Genomic DNA, 10,425 nt, shown 5'->3' with positions numbered 1-10,425 from the left:
TATTAAAACTTTGTAATTTTTCACATAATAGGCAAGCTCACACAAAAACTTCCCTCTCTAGGCTTAACAACGGATGAATATGGATCACTAGCTTATTTCTACTACAAGAACAAACCTGTATGTAGAAGAATGAGTGGTGCTACAGTGTACTATTGTATGCCTACTGATCCACATATGTTGAGATTGATGATACATCAAGGGAAACATTTGCATGAGGTACAAAGGGACACATCAAGGAAAGCATTACAAAAGATAAGAGAACTTGTGCAAGAGGCAGTTTCAGAGGTGGCTCAAGTGGTCCAAGGAAGATACAAATGGATATCACCAAACAACTCGTATTGGATACAGTTATTAGGAAGCATACAAAGAATGAATCAAATATAAGCAACATGGAGTTGTTACTATTTTTGGAACACATGCATCCCCTAATTCAATGTCAAAGGTAATGTTCTTTCCATATTGATTTTAATTGTTTGGTAATTCTTGTGAATGAACGTTTACTAGTTTGGTAATTGATTTTAATTGTTTGGTAATTCTTATGAATGAACGTTTACTAGTTTGTTAAGTTGTCCAATTCTCTTGTAGATTCAGGAGGATGGTGCGTGCTTCCAGGATCAATGGTTAAGTGCAAGGAGCAGAGTCAAGTATCCTAGAATTGAAGAGACAATGCGCTTTTGAGTTCTTCCATGGTAGTCGTTTTCCTGGGCAAGCTTTAGATGAGTCAGACCAGTGTTATGTGTTTAAAATGTCAACCACACAAGGCCTGCATTGGATTTAGATCTGGTGAACCGTATACGCCAAACATGAGACGGGGATTTGAGGAAGGCTTGGGTTTGTTTTGATCATGTTAAGCATGTGGTGCAAGGATGGGCAACAATGGCTGCACATGTATATGATCCAAGGCACAGTTTGGTCTTGTAAAGTTCTCAAAATTTTGATCTTATGTTTAGTACTTTTCCAATTGTCGTTATGATGGCATGCAGCTTGTAAGAGCTCATAACAATTGCAACTTGCAAAATGAAAGAGGATGACAGAGTGGCATAAGTGCTTTTTTGGGAGATGATTAACAATGTTATGGTTCAAAAAGGCTTTTCTAAGCCAATTTTTTTTGGCTTAATGACTAATGAAGCTGGAGCCAACTGGAGAGCAGTTACGGTCTATAATAATGGACCAGAGAATATATTGGAAGGTTGTGAGCGTTAATGTCTTTTTCATTGGGAACAAAGCTTAAACATCCATACAGTACAATATGTAGTTAGGAATTTTCAGGAAGAGCACAAGCGACTATGTCGTTAGTGGCGTTGTGTATTAAGTGAGGAAGAGGTACGTTTAAAATACAGACACATTAGATCGTGTGGTGGATGAACGGTAAAGTTATTGGAAAACTTACTAGCTATGGATTATTGGGGCTTAGTTGGTGGCATACTAGATATCCCCATTGGAGGAAACATCTTGTAGGGGTAAGTATTATTTTCTTGGTTTTTGAAAAGAATAGCTTGTATTTTGAATCTAAATTGTCAACTTAACTATCTGGTATAGAATACGATTGGACCTTGCAATTAACTTAATCTCCTGTTGTGTAGGATGTCGACGATGCTTGTGTGCCGCACATGCCGACCACCAATCTAGCATAAATGAAACATGTAAGTTGGTTAGTAGGAAAGGGTTTCAGGGGAACCATCTCTTTATATGATGCAGCTATTTCAGACCTTGCTAATGCCCTCTTGCAATCCACAAAGAAGCATTCATTCATGCAAGGTAAATATCATGGAGCAGGCCCCTACAATAACAAAGTTGATGGAGAAGGCCAAAACATCAAAAGCTCCAAGTCCATCAAGAACTAGCAGATTGGTGAGGAAAGCAGTGAGTGGCACACTAATGCACATGTAGCTAAACTTTTTTGGTGATAACGTTACTGTTAGTCGGTGTCAAAACCCCATAGTTATGAATCTTGAGGAAGATAACTCATCATATCATCCAGAGTATGTCACAAAAAACCAGCCACACAAGAAACAAGGTAGGAGATTAAGCTTTCCACCCACTATTCCTTTAGCTACAGGTGGTCAACACAATGCAGAGGGAGAGAAAACTAAAGTAAAGGTGTAGAAAATTGTGGAGAGTGACATACACGATTCAATGCAGGCTATACGTCGAACATCTCTTCATAGCAAGGTAACTTGCCAAGGATGGTTAGGTGGCTGAGATGGCAAGTGCAAAAAGAGCATCAAGAACTGCGGGCAAGGTGTTCCAATTCCTTTCTATGGTATGAGAGAATGTTCTGGGGGGAAAAGGTGTCAGTTTATGTGGTTTTGTAACAGCAACATGGATCATACTTGGAGAGTATGTAACACCATCTGTCAATCACCTGCTAGACCCCTGGTTGTTTGGCCAGTGGGACGAGATACAAACCTGATTGTGGATGAGATCCAAGCATTAGAGGCTAGTGGGTTTGTGTTGCAAAAGGGACAATGTCAAGAAGCAAATGATGTAGGCCAATGGTCAACAAGGTAGAGAAGTGGCATATCAGATATATGGCAGCCAAGAGAATAGATTTGGTAATTTCAAGTATAGCTCTACGGTCTTTGAGCACTTGGTCATTAAGGTCGGGCAGATGGAAGTGTTTGTAATTGAGATTTGAGGAATCACTAGTACGCAATGAAAAATACCGAGTGACTATGGGAAAGAATCCATCATGCACATGTCCCAACTTTCAAATCAAGGTAGGAGCTGGATGACCATATTGAGCATGCAAGAACCTTTATTTTGTATATTTGCATATCTTTGGGTTAGATGCGAACCATAATATGTTTATACATCAACCCACTTTAAAAAAGAGGACCTAGTGAGAATGTTCAGCAGGAGAACAAGGTGAAAAGGACCTAGTACTGTTGACATTATACTGTAGTTTTGAAAAGATCCTTCATGTTGCAATAATAAAATGTCCTTTGTCTCAATTCTCTAGCAAGGACTATTTATTTTTCGCATCTAAAAAATGAAGTCTTCTCTTACTCCTCTCTAAACATCATAGTCCTTTTCCTTCTTATTCCAAATGACATGAAAAATTTGCAAAGGGGATATGGAAATGGAGAATCACTCAACCAAAGATAGCACACTCATAAATAAGCAAATAGATAATTATTATGCATGTGCATCAAAATGAGAGAGAAGTAAAAATGATTATTTTATATGAAATCTCGTAATACCAAACCAACATTCCTCCTTGTAAAGTGAATATAAAAATCCATTTTATCAGCCGATAAAGTGGAATCCTAGATCGATTATTTTCTTCTCTTTACTCTCCTAATTGACTCCTAAAACCACTTGTAATCTAGCTTAGTTCTTTGAAGTGAAACCTAACAAAATAGCTTTTGTAACCATGCCTTTCACTAGTCACTCTCCCAAGATTTTAAACCATATGAAACAATAAAATCAAAAGACTATAAACCCTTATTAACCAAAATCTACTCAATTTATGATACAATGTGATAGATACAATAGCATGATCATCTCCAAAGATAGGAGAGTGCATACATTAGGGATATGTCAATGTATCGAGGCTCACAAACAAGGAGTTAAAGTCACTGATGGGGCTACATGTGTTAATGCAATCTAAAATGTTAATGAAGGACCATACATTGATGTTAATGAACCGTACATTGATGAAGATCCATGTGTTAATGTATGTATTATGCTTGATAAATGTGTAAGAAGGAGATCGTACACATTGATGAAGATCCATGTGTTGATGTATGTATTATGCTTGATAAATGTGTAAGAAGGAATTTCAATATCCATCTCTTTTTATTATTCTCGTTGGGATCTCTAAGTGGAATTCAAGATGAGCATCCTTAACTTGTTGATAGGCACCCCTCTCTCTGTTTACTGCTCCCCCTCTTCCTTTTCCTCTCCCTTTCTTCCTCGTGGTTCTTGGGAGATTTTTGTGGGGTAAGCACCTCTTGCACTCTAGCCTTACCACTAATAGAGGCTAGATCTTCCTTTGGCTCTGGTGTTTTTCATCTTGGGATTTGGGATTTGCTCTTCCCTCTTTCCTCTTCTTATCAATAGAACATTTAGAGAGAGAGAGAGAGAGAGAGAGAAAGCGTGTGTTTTTTCTCTTGTAAATTGGCAACATCTCATCATCTTTGGAACATTGTTTCATGCATTCTCCCCACCTTTCTTTGAAACTCAAAGGCGGTAATCTCAAGTATCTCCTCTCAATAATAAGAGCACCATCATTCATAAGAAGTTATTAGCTCACATCTTCTTCTCTATCAATAGCTACAAATGCTACTGCAGTAGTTGAGAGAAGGCATGACATTGCATCTAGGGTGTCTCGCTTGCTAATAAGGCCAACCAAAAGGTCACTAAGACAAAAAAACAGCTCATTAGCCGAGAAAAAACTTATTGGTACAACCAAGGAGAGAGGCAAGAAGAAGAACACAGGTGCAACAAATTAGATTAGCTTTATCTTTTGTGTGTGTCCCTATAATCAACAATGGTGTGGTATAAAGATGAAAGCAATTACATTGATGCCTCCCTCCATTGCATCACAACAAAGTGGTTAGCAATACCTCTCTCAATTAATACATCTAAGGGATGAATTCCCAACACATAAAACCTCTTTTAGAATTCCATGAAGAGCCTTGGGATAACACACTTTTGGTGGTAGTTGTATAATAGCATCAACAACAAGGGTTGACTTCTTCTAGATTCTCACATGGTAGTACTTAGCTTGATGTACCTCCGATAATTCCAACACGTTAACGATGCCGAATTCTCCTTCTCACTAGTTTAAAACTCTTCTAGATTCTCACATGGTAGCGCTTAGCTTAATGTACCTCCAATAATTCCAACACGTTAACGATGTCGAATTCTTCTTCCCATTGGTTTAAAACTCTTCAAGTTTTAAATGTTTAGTTAGGTGTGAAAGGGTCAAAACAACTATTTTAGATTTTTTTAGCATGTCCTTAGGTTCTCTGCCTTAACCACCATGCCTAAAACAATTTTATCTATGTCAAATAGTCACATTGGCCAGAAAACTCGAGGATTTCACTATTTGTAAACCTAGTATATCACGTGCTTTCAAGGCCTATATCTAAACTCCTTATCTGTAGATTTTGCATATTTAAAATTAACCCTTTTTCAATATAAATATGTGGCTTTTGAAAAAAAATTGTATTAATGGCACTCTTGTGTAAATAATTTTCTCTAAAAAATCAAATTAAAAATGTTCTTTTGTTGAACTCAAGTGATAGGTTACATACTTTATACATGAATCCCCCAAGCTAGAAAACCATACCAAGATAAAGCCCCGAGGTGGTCACTTTTTAAGAGATGTCTATATCATGTGCGTTCATGTACAAACTCCTTTTTTGTTTTTAGAGAACCCCCTATTGTATACAAACTCCTTTTTATAGAAGGGTCCAATATATATTTACATGTATCCTTCCATATTTTTTACACCCCCTATATATAAATACTACAAAAGGAAACCTATAAATATACACCTTGTATACATTGTATATGGCATGATTTAAAAATATCTTGTCGATTAACTCATGTGATATGATGTATTTAAAAATATTAAATTTTTTAACACCCCTAATACTACCAAGGAAACCTATAAATATACCCCTTGTATACACTGTATATGGCATGATTTAAAAATATATCGTCAGTTAACTCACGTGATATCATACATTTCTAAAGAGTGACCTCCTTGGGGATAAAGCTTATCATGTGAAAGTGACTTTTGAGATCAATGGTCGTATGGAAACAAGAGGAAGCATGATCAACATTAGCAATGCTCATCACAAGATCATCATCACCACGTGGTTTTACATCATCACATTTTAATAAAAAGCTTGTGATAAACTTGTTGTAAATGATCAAACAAGTTGTGTGTGAAATGAACTCGATCATGAATCTCGCATGTTGAGGGTAAGCATGTGCTCTCAAACTTGCCATAAGTGAGTGAGTTGTGTGAAAAGTTTGGCCTCACCCTCATGCTCCAACTTTAGGTGGTGTAAGGATATTCCATTCATAGAATGTGGTTCAAGGCAATGATTTGAAGCACTAGGGCTGTATGTTCAGGCCCACGAGCTTGTAATATAGCCCCTTGCATGCATTGAGTGTTGTTGGGAAATCCCATCACTAGACGTGGCGATGGAAGGGGAGCAATATTCTTTGGATCGGTACATAAGTTATTTGTTGGGAAGAAAACCTTAATGTAGATGACAAAAAGTCTAGAGATGCTCTAAGTCACGATTGATCTAACTTGAGCAATTTCATGGTTTACATGTCAAATAGGTTGTGTTTAGATCAAGTGCTAGCCGCATGACCTGTTCTTTCTAGGCACACAAGAGGCTGCAGGGGGCATAATCAATCATGCCTTTGTCATTGGTAGATTCTTTTGGTATTGTTGGTTTTGACTCTTTCTCATTGCAATATCAAGAGTCAAGCACGACTCCGTTTTAAACATAACTAAATGCATATAGACATAAGTATACTCTTTCTACTTCATACATACATACATGCATACATGCATACATGTATGTAGCGATATATAAACATATTTATGTATGAATGGATTTTAGAGAGCTATGTATGATCATGGCATAAATGAAGTACAAATACCAAAGAACTATTTTCCACTATGGAATCTCTAATTCTCCCAGACATATATATTCACATATTCACACTTTTTATTGTAGGAAGGGGACAGAGGTGAAACAGGGGGGCTGCGCTCGGGGGGGGGGGGGGGGGGGGAGTGGGGGGGTGGGCTTAGGGTGCGAGGGAGGCGGTAGGCGAGTTCAATGCCTCTAGAGGGCGAGAGGGGGTATGGTAATGCTTAAGGCATTAATTAAATGCCACGTAATAAAGCAGGCGAGTTCAACGCTTGGTCTGCAGCACAGGTGCAGACCAGGGGGGTGGGGTTAGGGTGCGAGGGAGGCAGGCGAGTTCAATGCCTCTAGAGGGCGAAAGGGGGTATGGTAATGCTTAAGGCATTAATTAAATGCCACGTAATAAAGCAGGCGAGTTCAACGCCTGGTCTGCAGCACAGGTGCAGACCAGGGGGTGGGGTTAGGGTGCGAGGGAGGCAGGCGAGTTCAATGCCTCCAGAGGGTGAGGGGGGTATGGTAATGCTTAAGGCATTAATTAAATGCCACGTAATAAAGCAAGCGAGTTCAACGCTTGGTCAGGTGCAGACCAGGCGTTGAACTCGCCTGCTTTATTACGTGGCATTTAATTAATGCCTTAAGAATTACCATACCCCCCTCGCCCTCTGGAGGCATTGAACTCGCCCTTGTGCAGACCAGGTGTTGAACTCGTCTGCTTTATTACGTGGCATTTAATTAATGCCTTAAGCATTACCATACCCCCCTCGCCCTTTGGAGGCATTGAACTCACCTGCCTCCCTCGCACCCTACCCCCCCCCCTCCCCCCGGCGAGCGCAGGCCCCCTGTTTCACCTCTGTCCCCTTCCTATTCTCGCTGGCCACCTTGCTCGCCCGTGCGTAGGCTTTCTGTGCACCAACCCCAGCCCCCTTCCTCCTGAGATCATCCGGTAGCTACCATGTCCTTTACCGGCATCTCCCCCTACTCTCCATGTGCTCAGCGCCCACAATGCTCTCAGCCTCTCCACCGCTTGTTCAAGCACCTCCTCTCCCATTGGCAACTATTCACCCCATCGCCTCCTCACCTTCCCTACAATAGCAAGCTCGTTTTTCTACACGACCCAATGATATCCAACGAGAGATCCCTTCATTTCCACGAGAGAGAGAGAGAGAGAGAGAGAGAGAGAGAGAGAGTTCTGTTGCCTATAGCCTCCAAGTGAGCGAGGGGTAGAAACAGAGCAATGTCTCTAGAACTCTTTATTCACATGCAATTCGACAACTGTTTTCTTTTCTTATACGAGTACATATGTTTTTAGTCATGCCATACATATTATGGGCAAAAAGAAAAATCCACAACTAATTAATTAATGTAAGAAAAAAAACGCTGTGGGTGTGGCCGAGTTTCTGTGGCACTTTTGGCACATATAGAGAGCTAATGGCCAAGTTCGGGAAAAGCCCACGTACCTTGCCGGGTAGGTTCAGCTTGCCGCTTCGAAAGCATGCTACGGTGCTTTTCGTATGCAGTGTAACAGCTTGAATGCAGAATTCTGAACGATTTTGATTTTTGCGCAGACCTTTTGTGCGTAAAGGCTCAACATAACACGCCTATGTGAAGGCCGGCGCCCGAAGGCCGGAACCCGTCCATAATACATATACAGGTACTTATTCTCAAGAAAAAGTACTCGTTAATTATTCATTTAATCATAGTCTTCTGGAGATGTTTATGGAAATTTGAACTAGCATGCTCTGAATGCAAGCATAAGAGCAAGAAAACTGATGAACCGAAGGCTTGGGACCCACAAGTGTGGCTGTACCTGGGACAATCTGTTGAGTGTGGCCCGCAGTGAGATGCTGTTCCTGTAGCTCCTACCAAGCTTCTCCACAGCTTTTCCCGGTTTTGCTGTGGTCGCTAAATCACTTAGTTTCCAAATGACAATAGGGGAAGAGGTTATGGGCTCTGCTATGATCACCCAGGATACATTTCGGAGGGGTTGCCTTGTCGCGTAGTGGAAGGCGCGGCCTCCCTCTTGGCCCTGCACTTTTTGGCAGGGCCCATGAAATACAACTTTGGGAAAAAAGCCTTTCAAAAGAAACCATCACTCAAAAAACCACGTGTGTACATAAGCTGAGCTATAGAGCCCTGCAACTCTACACCCCCATATGCAATGTTGTACTACCTTAGAAGCTACTGGGCATCTGGGGCAAGAGGGGTCTGCTCCAAAAAAAGCCCTCAACTGATTAACAGGGAGGCCACGATGTAAAAATAACCAAAAGAAGTGGGAGATCTGGCTCCTCCGAAATGAGTGTCAAAGTCTGTGCCAAAATTTCTTTTGAATCAATGGAGTAACGCCATAACTCTTCCAGAGCAGTCTGAGTGTAAGAGTCATTTGAATCTGTCCAAGTAAAAAGAGGACGATGTAGTTGAAAAAAGGCTCACTCTTTATAAGATTGGCTGCATCAATATACTCCCACTCAATAGGATCCCAATGAAGATATCTGATAGGACATCCACCATACAGCCATAAGCACCAAGACCCATGGGATGCAGAGGGCCAACATGCTCAGTGCTTCGAGAAGCGACTAACTACTCTCACTGGGATGAAGGGTAGTACCATGAATAAATCTCCTATGTGTCACATTTCATCAATCTCCATTTGCTGGGTAGAACAAAAAACTTGATGTCCCTCCTCATCCTGCTACAGCAACGCTAACACCTCTAATGGCACTCTTGTCATGGAGAAAACACCCAGCCACCCAGGATGATGCTGATTGTGAAATGTGCCAGTAAACTTATGAGATATAGCCGCATCAATATGATTGATCCATCTAAGATTCCCACTGAGGTTTTGGGTGGATGCAAGTCTCCAATCCAACGGAAGACTTTTAAAAGTCTTCCAAACAATAACTGTCATTGCACGTCTCTCCTGCATATATCCAAACACACCCAAAGGTCGCCCGACCTCATCTCTAACTTGCGATTTAATGATTCATTTAAAGATATAGTCACTCTATGCAATGAGGATTGGACTTGAAACAAGTCATGCCACCATGAAATTCAGAAGTGAGCCATACAACAAGGTCCTCTCACGAGCTCCCCATGCTGCATGCAACCCTACTGTGTGCACCCGTGGGTGTGCACATTTTGCCCTTCGCCCTCTTCCTGTCTGTGCAGCCTCCTCTCTCTCTCTCTCTCTCTCCCCCCCCCCCCCCTTCTTGCACTTGTGCGGCTGCACATTCTGCCCGCCATTCACCTTGCCCCCCTCCTGCATTCCACATCTCCTGACCGCAATTCACCTCCTCCTCCGTTTGCCCGCCTTCTTCTCCACTATGAACACCCTCTTATTTAGTGTAACATGCGGAAGCTCTGGGAGTCTTCTTTCAGCCCTAAACACTCCTGGAAAACATGCTGATGCAAAACACAGATATGAAGAGAGAGTAGAGAGAGAGAGAGAGAGATGCTGGAAATTCAGTATATTAATATAGTACAAAAAGGTACTTTTCTACAGCCCTAGGTTGTCTTCATAAAAAGGGTGATAAACACCAAAATTCTAGTCCTAAAGCTGGACCCTACTGATCCAATCCCTAAAGGACTCAATGATTAGAACTATGAGCACACTTTGCTATTTATAGTCTCTTAACTTTAATGGAGAGCTGGCCGATTGCTGATTGGACATAAAATCATATAAATGATGCGCATGTAGCTGCCCCTTTTTTGATTCAGCCGACAGCCCCTTCTGGTCTCAGCCGACAGCTCTTCTTCTGTTTCTGGTACAGCCGATAGGGATCCAAGTCCATTCTCTAGTCCAACA

The 10,425-nt window shown here is 41.1% G+C and overlaps 1 protein-coding gene across 4 annotated transcripts in view; it reads left to right on the top strand.

The window, feature by feature from the left end:
- The first annotated feature begins 8,009 nt into the window (after positions 1 to 8,009).
- Positions 8,010 to 10,425, top strand: part of LOC147605124 (RING-finger, DEAD-like helicase, PHD and SNF2 domain-containing protein) — a 72,499-nt gene continuing 70,083 nt past the window's right edge. For 2 of the 4 annotated variants that reach the window (XM_086794427.1, XM_086794429.1), the window contains exons 1-2: positions 8,010 to 8,088; positions 8,189 to 8,274. The gene's annotated coding sequence lies outside the window, so the exon portion shown is untranslated. Of the gene's footprint in view, positions 8,275 to 10,425 lie in introns of all 4 variants that reach the window. The other 2 variants (XM_086794426.1, XM_086794428.1) reach the window with 2 other exon arrangements.

This window comes from Cibotium barometz, chromosome 60 (assembly GCF_041138505.1).
Source record: "Cibotium barometz isolate CiBa-2024 chromosome 60, ASM4113850v1, whole genome shotgun sequence".
NCBI classification, from domain to species: Eukaryota; Viridiplantae; Streptophyta; class Polypodiopsida; order Cyatheales; family Cibotiaceae; genus Cibotium; species Cibotium barometz.
The sequence above is the reverse complement of the archived record's forward strand: the minus strand, read 5'-3'. Positions and strand labels throughout refer to the sequence as shown.